This window comes from Arachis hypogaea, chromosome 13 (assembly GCF_003086295.3).
Source record: "Arachis hypogaea cultivar Tifrunner chromosome 13, arahy.Tifrunner.gnm2.J5K5, whole genome shotgun sequence".
Lineage (NCBI taxonomy): Eukaryota > Viridiplantae > Streptophyta > Magnoliopsida > Fabales > Fabaceae > Arachis > Arachis hypogaea.
The window spans coordinates 71,107,678-71,118,285 of NC_092048.1; the positions used below are offsets into that span (position 1 = coordinate 71,107,678).

General features: G+C 38.3%; 1 non-coding gene across 1 annotated transcript; it reads left to right on the plus strand.

Annotated features, from left to right (window-relative positions):
- The first annotated feature begins 8,347 nt into the window (after positions 1-8,347).
- Positions 8,348-8,455, plus strand: LOC112740028 (small nucleolar RNA R71). The gene has a single exon (XR_003170964.1). It is a non-coding gene; the product is annotated as a small nucleolar RNA R71 (small nucleolar RNA).
- The last annotated feature ends 2,153 nt before the right edge of the window (positions 8,456-10,608 follow it).

The window sequence follows — 10,608 nt, forward strand, 5'->3', positions numbered from 1 at the left end:
ACTTGCACACCAAGTGTTTGTGAAAGAGCTCTTATGGCATTTTGAATCCTATTTTGTTTTACTCTTCCACTTTCATGCCTCTTTTTCACAACACTTGGATTCCACATGTATTTGAGATTATCATTCACAATTGTCATCATTACAAATGCTCTTTTATTTGGCACATTTATTACTTGATGCTTGAGTTATGCTTCTCATGCCAAGTACTTGCATGCTTTTAAACTCTTGCATCTAATTAATATGAATTGCCTTCTTGATCTTAATTGCTATATTAATTGCTATCTTACCTACATGTTGTAGCTACCATGTATTTAAGCTATTATCTTCTACTTGGCATTCATTATCATTTGGAATTTCTTCCTTCTGGTTCTTTAGTTATCTATATTTAATATTCTTCCTTTTCTTTCTTCTTTAGACATGGGTACCAAGAAAGGAAAAGAGAAGGCCACTGACAAGACACCAGCAAGGAGAGGAACCAAGGGAGCTCCGGCTAAGGTGCTTCCATCTACCAGCGTCAAGCTGCCAACAAAGCGGGTAAAGAGGATTATTAAAGTTAATGAATAAGAGAAAGCCTTTTCCGCACGGGACTCCATACGGTTCACTAACCGTTATTGTGAACAAATGTTCCCTGTCCAAGCTGAGAGGAACTACAACAATGAGCATCTGCTCATTGTCCCAACACGCTTTGTTGATTTTGTGGAGACCCGAATTGAGAGGAGACATTGGGATTCTTGAGGAGGCAGCCACGGGAGGCCAATTTATCATGGGTAGTTGAATTCTACTCCAACTTCCACTCACCTACTAATGACATGTCATCATGTCATGTTTTTCTATGCTTTTTCATACAAGAAATTTATGATTAGTGCTTAAATATTGAATACTTTTGTGCTTAAATGGTATATTTCCTTGATCTTTTGATTTTATAAATTTTGTAGGAAATAAATGGAAAAAGAAGAAAAAAACATAAAATAAGCTAAAAAGAAGAAAAGAGGAATTTTGGGCACGCTTTGAAGATTGAGCATGCTTTGGAACCTTAGGCCACTAGTGCAGGAAATTGTGATTCACACTTTTCACAACTCCGATGCAACTAACCAGCAAGTGCACTGGGTCGTCCAAGTAATACCTTACGTGAGTAAGGGTCGATCCGACGGAGATTGTTGGCTTGAAGCAAGCTATGGTCATCCTTGTAAATCTCAGTCAAGTGGATTAAATTGGTTATGAGGTTTTGATAATTAAAATATAAATAAAACATAAAATAAGATAGAGATACTTTTGTAATTCATTGGTGGGATTTTCAGATAAGCGTTTGGAGATACTTTATTGCTTCTGAACTTCTGCTTTCCTACTGCCTTCTTCCAATCATGCGTGCTCCTTTACACGACAAGCTGTATGATCCTCTCGGATGAAAACAAATCCATGTACGATCTCTGTATGGCTAATCAACTGTCAGATTTCTCGTCTTGGATGAAAAGTACCATGTACAGCTACCGCACGGCTAATCATCTATCGGTTCCCGCTAGCGTCAGAATAGAAACATTGTCCTTTTACACACTATCACTGCGCCCAACATTCACAAGTTTGAAGCTCATCACAGTCATTCCTTCCAGATCTTACTCGGAATACCACAGATAAGGTTTAGACTTTCCAGATCTCAGGAATGCTGCCAATGGTTCTAGCCTATACCACGAAGGTTCTAATCTCAGATTCAGATGCTCTGTTGCCAGGAGAGATGGTGCACGAAATTGTGATCATCAATGGTGTCATCAACATGGTACGCTCAATTGTAATCTCAACTTTTTATCACAACTTCGCACAACTAACCAGCAAGTGCACTGGGTCGTCCAAGTAATAAACCTTACGCGAGTAAGGGTCGATCCCACGGAGATTGTTGGTATGAAGCAAGCTATGGCCATCCTGTAAATCTCAGTCAGGCGGATATAGAATGGTTATGGAGTTTTCGAATATCAATAATAAAATAGGGATAGAAATACTTATGTAAATCCTTGGTGAGAATTTCAGATAAATGTATGGAGATGCTTTCATCCCTCTAAACCTTTGCTTTCCTGCTGTCTTCATCCAATCAGTCTTACTCCTTTCTATGGCTGGCTTTATGTAAGGACATCACCACTGTCAATGGCTACTTTTGATCCTCTCTGGAAAATGGTCCGATGCGCTGTCACTGCATGGCTAATCGTCTAGAGGCGTCACCCTTGCCAATGGCTGCATCCTATCCTCTTGTGAAAATGGTCCAAATGCTCTATCACAGCACGGCTAATCATCTGAGGTTCTCGATCATACTGGAATAGGATTCACCCTCCTTTTGCGTCTGTCACTACGCCCAGTACTCGCGAGTTTGAAGCTCGTCACAGTCATTCAATCCCTGAATCCTACTCGGAATACCACAGACAAGGTTTAGACTTTCCGGATTCTCATGAATGCCGCCATCAATCTAGCTTACACCACGAAGATTTTGATTAAGAGATCTAAGAGATACTCATTCAATCTAAGGTAGAACGGAAGTGGTTGTCAGGCACGCGTTCATAAGGAATGATGATGATTGTCACGTTCATCACATTCAGATTGAAGTGCGAATGAATATCTTAGAAGCGGAATAAGTTGAATTGAATAGAAAAACAGTAGTACTTTGCATTAATCTTTGAGGAACAGCTGAGCTCCACACTTTAATCTTTGGAGTGTAGAAACTCTACCGTTGAAAATACATAAGTGAAAGGTCCAGGCATGGCCGAATGGCCAGCCCCCAAATGTGATCAATATGATCAAAATATAATCCAAAGATGTCTAATACAATAGTAAAAAGTCCTATTTATAATAAACTAGCTACTAGGGTTTACAGAAGTAAGTAATTGATGCATAAATCCACTTCCGAGGCCCACTTGGTGTGTGCTTGGGCTGAGCTTGAATGTTACACGTGCATAGGCTCTTTCTGAAGTTGAACGCCAGGTTGTAAAGTATTTCTGGCGTTCAACTCTGGTTTGTGACTTGTTTCTGGCGTTTAACTCCAGACAGCAGCATAGAACTGGCGTTCAACTCCCTTTTACGTCATCTAAACTCGTTCAAAGTATGGACTATTATACATTTCTGGAAAGCCCTGGATGTATACTTTCCAACGCGATTAGAAGCGCACCATTTTGAGTTCTGTAACTCTAGAAAATCCATTTTGAGTGCAGGGAGGTCAGAATCCAACAACATCAGCAGTCCTTCTTCAACCTCTAAATCTGATTTTTGCTCAAGTCCCTCAATTTCAGCCAGAAAATACCTGAAATCACAGAAAAACACACAAACTCATAGTAAAGTCCAGAAATGTGAATTTAACATAAAAACTAATGAAAACATCCCTAAAAGTAACTAGATTCTACTAAAAATATACTAAAAACAATGCCAAAAAGCGTATAAATTATCCGCTCATCACAACACCAAACTTAAATTGTTGCTTGTCCCCAAGCAACTAAAAATCAAATAGGATAAAAAGAAGAGAATATACTATAAATTCCAAACTATCAATGAAACATAGCTCCAATCGGATGAGCAGGACTTGTAGCTTTTTGCCTCTTGAATAGTTTTGGCATCCCACTTTATCCATTGAAGTTCAGAATGATTGACTTCTATAGGAACTCAGAGTTGAGATATGTTATTGATTCTCCTAGTTCAGTATGATGATTCTTGAACACAGCTATTTTATGAGTCTTGACTGTGGCCCTAAGCACTTTGTTTTCCAGTATTACCACCGGATACATAAATGCCACAGACACATAATTGGGTGAACCTTTTCAGATTGTGACTCAGCTTTGCTAAAGTCCCCAATTAGAGGTGTCCAGGGTTCTTAAGCACACTCTTTTTTTGCTTTAGACCTTGACTTTAACCGCTCAGTCTCAAGTTTTCACTTGACACCTTCACGCCACAAGCACATGGTTAGGGACAGCTTGGTTTAGCCGCTTAGACCAGGATTTTTTTCCTTTAGGACCTCCTATCCACTGATGCTCAAAGCCTTGGGATCCTTTTTATTTGCCCTTACCTTTTGGTTTTAAGGGTTATTGGCTTTTTGCTCTTGCCTCTTGGTTTTAAGAGCTTTTGGCTTTTTCTGCTTGCTTTTTCTTTTTCTTTCTATTTTATTTTTGCCTATTTTTTTTTTCTGCAAGCTTTGTTCTTTGCTGCTTTTTCTTGCTTCAAGAATCATTTTTTATGATTTTTCAGATTATCAAATAACATTTCTCCTTGTCATCATTCTTTCAAGAGCCAACATATTTAACATTCATGAACAACAACTTCAAAAGACATATGCACTGTTCAAGCATTCATTCAAAAAACAAGAAGCATTGTCACCACATCAATATAATTAAACTAAGTTCAAGGATAAATTCGAAACTCATGTACTTCTTGTTGTTTTGAATTAAAACAATTTTCATTTAAGAGAGGGGATGGATTCATAGGACATTCATAACTTTAAGACATAGTTACTAACAACTAATGATCGTGTAATAAGACACAAACATAGATAAGCACTTAACATAGAAAATGAAAAACAGAGAATGTAAGAACAAGGAATGAGTCCACCTTAGTGATGGTGGTGTTTCCTTCTTGAGGAACCAATGATGTCCTTGAGCTCTTCTATGTCTCTTCCTTGTCTTTGTTGCTCCTCCCTCATTGCTTTTTGATCTTCTCTAATTTCATGAAGGATGATGGAGTGTTCTTGATGTTCCACCCTTAGTTGTCCCATGTTGGAACTTAATTCTCCTAGGGAGGTGTTGATTTGCTCCCAATAGTTTTGTGGAGGGAAATACATTTGAGGCATCTCCGGGATCTCATGGTGATGAGCTTCATGCACCTCTTGAGCTCCATGAATGGGCTCTCTTGCTTGCTCCATCCTTTTCTCAGTGATGGGCTTCTCTTCCTCAATGGGAACGTCTCCTTCTATGAAAGCTCCAGCTGAGTAACATAGATGGCAAATAAGATGAGGAAAAGCTTGCCTTGATATGGGCGAGGACTTTTCAGCTATTTTGTAGAGTTCAAGGGAGATGACTTCATAAACTTCTACTTCCTCTCCAATCATGATACTATGAATCATAATGGCCCGATCCACAGTAACTTCGGATCGGTTGCTTGTGGGGATGATGGAGCGTTGTATGAACTCTAACCATCCTCTAGCTACAGCCTTGAGGTCCAGTCTTCTTAGTTAAACCGGCTTGCCTTTGGAGTCAATCTTCCATTGAGCTCCTTCCACACATATGTCCATGAGGACTTGGTCCAACTTTTGATTAAAGTTGACCCTTCTAGTGTAGGGGCATGCATCTCCTTGCATCATAGGCAAGTTAAACGCCAACCTCACATTTTCCGGACTAAAATCTAAGTATTTCCCCCGAACCATGGTGAGATAATTCTTTGGGTCCGGGTTCTTACTTTGATCATGGTTCCTAGTGATCCATGCATTGGCATAGAACTCTTGAACCATTAGGATGCTGACTTGTTGGATGGGTTTTGTTAGAACTTCCCAACCTCTTCTTTGGATTTCATGTCGGATCTCCGGATACTCATTCTTCTTGAGCTTGAAAGGGACCTCAGGGATCACCTTCTTCTTGGCCACAACATCATAGAAGTGGTCTTGATGAGCTTTGGAGATGAATTTTTCCATCTCCCATGACTCAGAGGTGGAAGCTTTTGTCTTCCCTTTCCCTTTTCTAGAGGATTTTCCGGTCTTAGGTGCCATCAATGGTAATGGAAAAACAAAAAGCTTATGCTTTTACCACACCAAACTTAGAATTTTGCTCGCCCTCGAGGAAGAGAAGAAAGAAGAGATGAAGAAGAAGAAGAAATGGAGGTGAGGGAGAGAGAGATATATTTCGGTCAAGAAGGGGAAGAGAGGGTTGTGTTGTGTGAAAATGAGGAAGAATGGAGGGCTATATATAGGGAAGGGATGGGGGGTAAGGTTCGGCCATATAGGGTGGGTTTGGGTGGGAAATTGATTTTGAATTTTGAAGGTAGGTGGAGTTTATGAGGTAGGTTTATGGGGAAGAGTGGATGGATGTGAGTGGTGAAGTGGTGATAGGGAAGAGACATTGAGGTGATTGGTGAAGAGTTTTGGAGAAGAGTGTTTATGGGATTGTGTGAAAGAAGGGTGAGAAGAAGTGAGTGGAGGTAGGTGGGGATCCTGTGGGGTCCACAAATCCTGAGGTGTTCAAGGATTTACAACCTTGCACCAAATTGGTCATGCAAAATGCCCTTGCACACAACTCTGGGCGTTCAGCGCCAGATTGGTGCTTGTTCTGGGCGTTGAACGCCCATTTGTTGCCCATTTCTGGCGTTGAACGCCAGAACCATGCATGTTCTGGGCGTTCAGTGCCAGCTCTTCTCCAGGGTGCAATTCTGGCGTTCAAACACCCAGATGCTGCCCATTTTGGGCGTTCAGCGGCAGAACCATGCTCTGTTCTGGCGTTGAACGCCAGTAAGGTCTTCCTCCAGAGTGTGATTTTTTTTCTGCTGTTTTTGATTCCGTTTTCAATTTTTTTATTTATTTTGTGACTCCACATGATCATGTACCTACAAAGACATATAACTAATAAAAATATAATTAAATAAAAATTGGGTTCCCTCCCAACAAACGCTTCTTTAATGTGAATAGCTTGACAGTGGGCTCTCATGGAGCCTCACAGATGTTTAGAGCATTGTTGAGACTTCCCAACACCAAACTTAGAGTTTGGATATGGAAGTTCAACACCAAACTTAGAGTTTGGTTGTGGCCTTCCAACACCAAACTTAGAGTTTGACTGTGGGGGCTCTGGTTGACTCTGTTTTGAGAGAAGCTTTTCATGCTTCCTTTCCATGTTTACAAAAGGATGTCCTTGAGTTTTAAACTCAAGGGAGTCCTCATTCAATTAAAGGACTAGTTCACCTCTGTCAACATCAATTACAGCTCTTGCTGTGGCTAGGAAGGGTCTTCCAAGGATGATGAATTCATCCTCATCCTTCCCAGTATCTAGGACTATGAAATCAACAGGGATGTAAAGGCCTTCAACCTTTACTAACACGTCCTCTACTTGTCCATAAGCCTGTTTTCTTGAATTTTCTGCCATCTCTAATGAGATTTTAGTAGCTTACACCCCAAAGATTTCCAGTTTCTCTATTACAGAGAGGGGCATGAGGTTTATCCCTGAACCAAGGTCACACAGAGCTTTTTCAAAGATCATGGTGCCTATGGTACAAGGTATTATGAACTTTCCAAGATCCTATTTCTTCTGAGGCAATGTCAGTTGATCCAGATCACTCAGTTCATTGGTGAACAAGGGAGGTTCATCTTCCCAAGTCTCAATACCAAATAATTTGGCATTCAGCTTCATGATTGACCAAGAAACTTGGCAGCTTGCTCTTCAGTAACATCCTCATTCTCTTCAGAAGAGGAATACTTATCAGAGCTCATGAATGGCATAAGGAGGTTTAATGGAATCTCTATGGTCTCTAGATGAGTCTCAGATTCCTTTGGTTCCCCAAAGGGAAACTCCTTATTGATCACTGGACGTCCCAGGAGGTCTTCCTCCTTGGGATTCACGTCCTCTCCTTCCTTCATAGATTCAGCCATGGTGATTAATTCAATGGCCTTGCACTCTCCTTTTGGATTTTCTTCTGTATTGCTTGGGAGAGTACTAGGAGGGATTTTAGTGATCCTTTTACTCAGCTGGCCCACTTGTGCCTCCAAATTTCTAATGGATGACCTTATTTCATTCATGAAACTCACAGTGGCCTTAGATAGATCAGAGACTAAGTTTGCTAAATTAGAGGTATTTTGTTCAGAGTTCTCTGTCTGTTGCTGAGTGGATGATGGAAAAGGTTTACTATTGTTAAGCCTATTTCTTCCACCATTATTAAAGCCTTGTTGAGGCTTTTGATCCTTCCATGAGAAATTTGGATGATTTCTCCATGATGGGTTATCGGTGTTTCCATAAGGTTCACCCATATAATTTACCTCTGCTATTGCAGGGTTTTCAGGATCATAAGCTTCTTCTTCAGAAGATGCCTCTTGAGTACTGTTGGATGCAGCTTGCATTCCATTCAGACTCTGAGAAATCATATTGACTTGCTGAGTCAATATTTTATTCTGAGCCAATATAGCATTCAGAGTATCAATTTCAAGAACTCCGTTCTTCATAGGCGTCCCATTACTCACAGGATTCCTCTCAGAAGTGTACATGAACTGGTTATTAACAACCATGTCAATGAGTTCTTGAGCTTCTGCAGGCGTTTTCTTTAGGTGAATGGATCCACCTGCAGAAGTATCCAATGACATTTTAGCCAATTCAGATAGACCATCATAGAATATATCCAGGATGGTCCATTCTGAAAGCATGTCAGAAGGACACTTTTTGGTCAGTTCTTTGTATCTCTCCCAAGCTTCATAGAGGGATTCACCTTCTTTCTGTCTGAAGGTCTGAACATCCACTCTAAGCTTACTCAGCTTTTGAGGAGGAAAGAACTTGGCTAAGAAAGCCTTGACCAGCTTATCCCAAGAGTTCAGGCTATCCTTAGGTTGAGAGTCCAACCATATTCTAGCTCTGTCTCTTACAGCAAAAGGGAAAAGCATGAGCCTGTAGATTTCAGGATCTACTCCATTAGTCTTAATAGTATCATAGATCTGCAAGAATTCAGTTAAGAACTGAAAAGGATCTTCAGATGGAAGTCCATGAAACTTGCAGTTCTGCTGCACCAGAGAAACTAATTGAGGTTTCAGCTCAAAATTGTTTGCTCCAATGGTAGGGATGGAGATGCTTCTTCCATGTAAATTGGAATTAGGTGCAGTAAAGTCACCAAGCATCCTCCTTGCATTATCATTATTTTCGGCTGCCATCTCCTCTTCCTGTTCGAAAATTTCTGAAAGGTGCTTGCTGGATTGTTGTAATTTAGCTTCTCTTAGTTTCCTCTTCAGAGTCCTTTCAGGTTCTGGATCTGCTTCAACAAGAATATTCTTGTCCTTGCTCCTGCTCATATGAAGGAGAAGGAAACAGAAAAATAATAATAGTAGGGATCGTTTTTACCACAGGTATAGAGGTTCCCCTGTGTGAGTAGAAGAAGAAAAGAATGTAATGTAAAGAAAGAAACACAAGGGTAAGGAGAGCAGAGATGTGGGATGAAGAGAGAAGGAGAATTTTCGAAAATTATTTTTTTTGAAAAAGAGTTAGTGATTTTCAAAAATAGTTTTTGAAAAAAAGTTAGTAATTTTTCGAAAATTAAAATTAAAAATTAAAATAATTAGTTAATTAAAAAGAAATTTTGAAAAAGAGGGAAGATATTTTCGAAAATTAGAGAGAGAGAGTTAGTTAGGTAGTTTTGAAAAAGATAAGAAACAAACAAAAAGTTAGTTGAAACAAATTTGAAAATCAATTTTGAAAAGATAAGAAGATAAGAAGTTAGAAAAGATATTTTAAAATCAAATTTTTGAAAAAGATAAGATAAGAAGATATTTTTGAAAAGATATGATTGAAATTAGTTTTGAAAAAGATTTGATTTTTAAAATCACAATTAATGACTTGATTCACAAGAAATCACAAGATATGATTCTAGAACTTAAAGTTTGAATCTTTCTTAACAAGTAAGTAACAAACTTGAAATTTTTGAATCAAAACATTAATTGATGATGTTATTTTCGAAAATTAGGAGGTAAAGATAAGAAAAAGATTTTTGAAAAATATTTTTAAAATTTTCGAAAATAACTAAGAAAATTGAAAAAGATTTGATTTTTGAAAAAGATTTTGAAAAAGATAAGATTTTCAAATTGAAAATTTGATTTGACTCATGAAAACAACTAGATTTTTAAAATTTTTGAAAAAGTCAAATCTAATTTTCAAAATTTTAAGAGAAGAAAAAGGAGAAGATATTTTTTTTTTTTGATTTTTGAATTTTTATGATGAGAGAGAAAAACATGAAAAATGATGCAATGCATGAAAGTTATGGATCAAAGTATGTGATGAATGCAAGAACACTATGAATGTCAAGATGAACACCAAGAACACTTTGAATGTCATGATGAACATCAAGACTTATTTTTGAAAATTTGTATATGCAAAGAAAACATGCAAGACACCAAACTTAGAAATCTTTCATGTTTAGACACTATGAATGCAAAAATGCACATGAAAAACAAGAAAAGATGCAAAACAAGAAAACATCAAGATCAAACAAGAAGACTTACCAAGAACAACTTGAAGATCATGAAGAACACCATGAATGCATGAATTTTTCGAAAAAATGCAAGATGAACATGCAATTGACAGCAAACTTTAAATCTGACTCAAGACTCAAACAAGAAATACAAAATATTTTTTTTTTTTATTTTTATGATTTTATGCTTTTTTTGTATTTTCTTTTAATTTTTTCGAAAATCATTTTGAAAAAGAAAAATAAGGATTCCAAAATTTTTAATATGAATTCCAGGAATCCTATGCTCTTTAGTCTAAAGCTCCAATCAAAGGGTCAGGCATGGCTTAATAGCCAGCCAAGCTTTAGTATGTAACTCAGACATGACACGCCTGACATTCCCTATTCAAAAGAATTAGACATGGCTTTACAGCCAGCCAGGCTTCAACATGCTTCATGAAACACTAGAAT